Source organism: Colias croceus, chromosome 20 (genome assembly GCF_905220415.1).
Source record: "Colias croceus chromosome 20, ilColCroc2.1".
In the NCBI taxonomy this organism is placed as follows: domain Eukaryota; kingdom Metazoa; phylum Arthropoda; class Insecta; order Lepidoptera; family Pieridae; genus Colias; species Colias croceus.
In genome coordinates, this window is record NC_059556.1 from 4,083,102 (window position 1) to 4,088,914 (window position 5,813).

The 5,813-nt window shown below is 34.9% G+C and overlaps 1 non-coding gene across 1 annotated transcript; it reads left to right on the forward strand.

The window, feature by feature from the left end:
• Positions 1 to 5,001: 5,001 nt before the first annotated feature.
• On the forward strand, positions 5,002 to 5,073 carry Trnae-uuc. Its single transcript has one exon. It is a non-coding gene; the product is annotated as a tRNA-Glu (tRNA).
• Positions 5,074 to 5,813: the final 740 nt, after the last annotated feature.

The window sequence follows — 5,813 nt, forward strand, 5'->3', positions numbered from 1 at the left end:
CTGTGAAATGTACTTAGATATCAACTTCAAATTCGTAACTTACAACTTACAGCACTTTGGTTTATATGTTTGGTCTACTGAACTATATCTCTTTGCTTCGTAAATTTAAGTAAATGTAGGGCAATAAATTAATATCTAATATTATTGAAGTGAAACGACTTTAGGCGCGTTGAGATTAAATCAAGGTCGCGTCATGGCAAATCGTCACGTTATGGAGTAAGGCGACAATTTTGGTATTTTTGAATCTTGCCAAAGAAGTTTCACGCTCACACGCTCGTTTTCCTACATATTTTCTTGCTCTAAATATACACGATAGACAATATACCATGTATGTAACGTTCAAAATACAACAGTCGTGGAAATTATATGCACAACTTTTATACCCACATAAGTTTGTTATTTATTACAAACATCATTGTTTAAAGAGTAAATTAATCACACGAATTGGAGGAAATCTATAATTAGTAACGAGCAAAGAGCACGAATTTAACGCTTTTAGTTATTACATTTACAGAGTAAGGAACTTGAATCCCCCTCAAAACATTAAAAAAATTAGAAGACAACGAGGTAAATGACTTCTGGATTGGCGCAGTGGTTGGCTTTTAATAATAACAAAAGGGAACAGGTTCGATTCTACAAGTGGACTTTTGCGTAAATATCAAATTTATACTGGGATATTTGAACGTGACAATATTTTTAATTTTGTACATATTTTTCTTACAATCATATGTATAGGTAATTTATAAGTTCGTTGGAAGTAATTTTTCAATATATTATTTATGCAATAAGTTAAGTAGGTATATTTATGGTGTAAATACATCTTTTAGTTTACCATTACAAGATTTTTAACAAAAAGTACTGGAAAAGACATCTAGTCTATTTTACAACAATACACTATTAAATACTTATACAACATATTACCTATATCTTTAGCACATTATATATTATATAATATATATAAGCGATTGTGTTGAAGTCAATATAATCGCTTCATTACAATATTAGCTAATATACACTTTTATACACAGTAGAAGTATTTAAAATTTATTATTCTGTTATAGTAAAACGTGGGTCTATTTACAACATCGAAGCCTGTAAATTGTAGCGCGATACAAACTCGACTATAGGTCTTTGGGGAGTCTTCTCACTTAATTACGAACTTATTGTCAAACCTCTTAATGACGAGACTGCTAATGGAAGCTTATATAACTCGTTTTAAAGCAGTTTCTATTTATTTTTGCAGTGTAGAATTGCATTTTTATCTAAACTTCCACACTTAGTAGTGTAAGGCTAAAGAGTTTGTTTGAACGCGCTAAACTCAGGAACTACTGGTCCGATTTGAAAAATTATTTCGGTGCTAGATAGCCCGTTTATTGAGGAAGGGACACTGCTAGTCTATCTATATAATAATTCTATTACTTGTTTGTGGTAAAGCCACAGCGTAGAGCTAGTCAAAAAGCGCTTAAATAAATTCAAAATGTTACGTAGATTGTAGCGAGTCTAGCGATTGTAGAGAGCGAGCGAGCTAGTCCTCGATAAGACTCTAAACTGTCGCATACTCTTAAGAGTATGAAATAGCCAATAGGAGGCTGGTGTGCTATATGTTTTATATTGAGACCAGGCTTTATTGGAACAGTTGATATTAGAACGGGATGTCAACTTAGACTAGTGGCCGAGAACATTCTTGTAATGTTAAGGGTGGTAGTCCTGGACTAAGTTAGTCGGTCCACCGTTCACCCACCAACATGCATTGGACGAGCACGGTGGGTTACACGTCCAAACCCCCAAAAAGCAACATGAATCGCAACAATTACAATATACCCCTAGTGCCCGGCGGCTCTGGTAGCCCTGCCGATGACGGTAGGCAGACAAGCTCCAGAGCTCGGGGTCAGGTGAATCTCCGGGCGGGATCGATACATCGTCATACAACTAAGGCTAGGATAAAGGACACCGATACAAACCTTAATATTTTAACGTATAATGTAAGAACATTAAGAACAGAGGAACGACTTCTGGAACTGGAAAATGCTTTATCGGAAATAACATGGGACATAGTAGGATTATGTGAGGTAAGAAGAGAGGGAGAAGGCACGTATGAAAGGGAAAATAGTGTATTGTATCATTATGGCACATCCACAAGCTCATATGGAGTAGGATTTTTAGTTAACAAAAAGTGGAAAAACAATATACTGGAATTCATATCATATTCAGACAGAATTGCTCTCCTCAAATTTAAAGTAACGGATAAATACTCCTTAACTGTAGTACAAGTATACGCTCCTACATCCAGTCATACAGACGATGATGTAGAAGACTTCTATGACTTATTAAATCAAGCACTGCATAATAACAAGGCAACATGGAACGTGGTTCTAGGAGATTTTAACGCTAAGTTAGGTACACGACTACCCACTGATAATACACACATCTTAGGACCCCACGGATTAGGGTTCAGAAATGAAAGAGGGACACGCCTCATTCAGTTTGCATGGTCGCAAAATCTCTATATTAGCAATAGCTTCTTTTATAAAAAAGCTTCACGTAGATGGACTTGGATCTCACCTAACGAACAAACTAAAAACGAAATAGACCATATATTGATTTCAGAACAAAATATTGTCAATAATATACAAGCTTTAAACAGAATAAAATTTAACTCAGATCACAGACCCATTAGAGCATCTTTAAAATTTAATACAAAAATTCAGCGACAAAAAACATTTAACAACAGAATCAAAAGAATAGACAAGGAAACTCTAATTAATAACAAGAATGACTTTTGCATACAATTAGAAAACAGTTTCAATGCACTAAACATGTCCAGTGAAGATGTTCAGGAACAATACAGTAATATAGAAAATAGTATAAAAAATACATGTAAAGCAATAAAACAAGTCCCTCTAAATAAAAGAAAATTATCAAACGACACAAAAAATTTATTAAATGACAGAATCTTATTAAGTAACAATAGGAATAGTACAGAATTTAAAACAATAGATAAGAAAGTGAAACGAAGTATTAGGAATGATATAAGACGATACAATAACAGTCTAATAATGTCAGCTATTGAAAACACCCAATCTTTAAAAACCGCTAAGTTTGGAATATCACAATCAAAAAATTGGATAACATGTTTAAAAGACCACAATGGAGTTAAACAACGCAATAGAGATACAATTATGGACATATGTACGGATTTTTACAAATCCTTATATTCCCAAAACAGCAACCCATTTGAAGAAATCTCATCACCAATAAATTATAATTGTTCCGACGATATACCAGTAATCACTGCCTTTGAAGTTAATACTGTATTACAAACAATGAAAAATAATAGAGTGCCAGGAGAAGATGGAATAAGTACAGAAGTCTTAAAAATAGCCAAACATAATTTAATGCCACATATTTGTAATTTATTTAATTCAATTTTAAAAACCGGTAATATCCCTGAACAGTTCTGCCATTCAAACATTATTCTATTACATAAAAAAGGCGATAAATCTGATATCAATAACTATAGACCAATAAGCCTAGTGTCTCATTTATATAAAGCGTTCATTAAGATTATTCATAACCGTATTGCAAAGCAACTCGACGACGAGCAACCACCCGAACAAGCTGGATTTCGCGGAGGACTCTCCACCACCGATCACCTCCATACAATCAATCAAATTTTAGAAAAATATCAGGAAAACAATATCTCACTATACATGGCCTTTGTAGATTACTCCAAGGCGTTCGACAGTATTTCACACAAATCAATATTTGAAGCACTAGAAAGTCAAAAAATACATTCGACATATATTAATCTACTTAAAAATGTTTATAACAAAAGTACAGCGTCAATAAAATTACAGAAAACTGGTCCAAAATTTCAAATCAAACAGGGAGTTAAACAGGGTGACCCATTATCTCCTAAATTATTCAATAGCACTCTGGAACATATATTTAGGAAACTTACGACTGGTTGGGTTGAACGGGGCATTGTTATCGGTGGAGCAAAATTAACAAACTTGCGTTTTGCTGATGACGTCGTCCTATTCGCTTCTTCGGCCCGCGAACTACAAGAAATGCTACAAGAACTAAGCAATGCTAGCCTTGAGGTTGGACTTAAAATGAATATGACCAAGACAAAAATTATGACCAATTCTACCAACATCAAAATGACAGTCGATAGCGAAGATATTCAATATGTCAAAGAATACATTTATCTCGGACAAGTAATCTCCTTCCAGGCAAGACAAGATCGCGAAATTTCAAGGCGAACAGAAAATGCTTGGAGAAGTTTTTGGTCCATGAAAGACTTCTTCAAAGGTAATCTCCCTTTAAACATCAAAAGGAAGCTTATGGACATGTGTATTCTTCCAATTTTAACTTATGGTGCACAAACTTGGTCCTTGACAAATGAACAAAAGTACAAACTGAAGGTCTGTCAAAGGGCAATGGAGCGAAGCATACTAGGTGTTAAATTAACAGATCGTGTTCGAAACACCGAGCTACGCTCCAAAACTAAAATTGCCGATGTAGCGCAAAAAGCTGCTTCGCTTAAATGGAGCTGGGCAGGGCATATTAGTCGCATGCCGGACGAACTGTGGGCCAAGATAACGACTTTGTGGAGACCAAACACAGCTAGAAGGCGTCGCGGCAGGCCGAAGAAAAGATGGCGGGATGAACTGGACCAATTTAATAAAGACTGGTCTACAATAGCACAAGATCGTGATTCATGGAAGCGCTTTGGGGAGGCCTTTGCTCAGCATTGGGACACAACAGGCTAATACAATACAATACAATACAATACGTAGATAAGAGTTTCTATAGAGAAATGGTGTTGGACACATACGACTTTAAGTGATTCGTTTTTTTATTTACTAACTTGTGGCCATAAATAAGTAAATGACGTCACTGATGTTTAATTAGTTTTAAATTTCGATCTCCTTTCTCTGTCCTTGTCATATCGAAACATTTTTAAGTGCAAAATGCTATTTCGCTTTATCTGTCATCTCCCGTATGGTCTAGTGGCTAGGATACCTGGCTTTCACCCAGGAGGCTCGGGTTCGATTCCCGGTACGGGAATTTTTTTTATTTATTTTTAATGTCATGTTAAAATAATCACAACGATTATTATAATACTTTTGTCTAATAAAAAAATTACACAAATTTTTCGACGATATATTCTCATGAGTTACATTGTGATTTGTGATATCTTCCGACTTGTACCTACTAACTACTCGGATGAAAATATACATAACAATTTATATCTTGACCAAAATATTTTTATCAACGAAAACCTTAATTAACCATTCATTGTCAACTATTTATAGCCATTCATAAATGCACACAAAAATTTATTTAATAAACATAAAAACAAAAGCGAGCATGTAACACACCGAAAAAAGGCAATACTGGTTGTATTTCTTTTGTACGGCGGATCTTATCGAGTTTTTTCGGGGTTTCATGAAGTATAGTACAATGGAGGCTCCGCTTTATGTCGGCCTGTCCAAATCACAAAGCCCCCGTCCTGTACACAGCTAATATTGTCAAACGTTTTTATAGAAAGGCCGTTATTTCATCTTGCTGCAGGATTACAGACATCCGTGACAAATGATTTAGTGTTCTGTTTGTGTGGGGGTTGGGTTGCTTTTTGTAAATCATTATTTAATGTGGAGGAATCGTAGTGTAAAGTGAAAAGGTTGGAGGGGGTTTCTTTAGATTTTCTATCTAGATTATTTATTTGGGTTATCTTTAATTGCTCACGTTGACCTCGTACAAATATTAATATGATAGCTAAATAATAATAGACTGTGGATTAAATA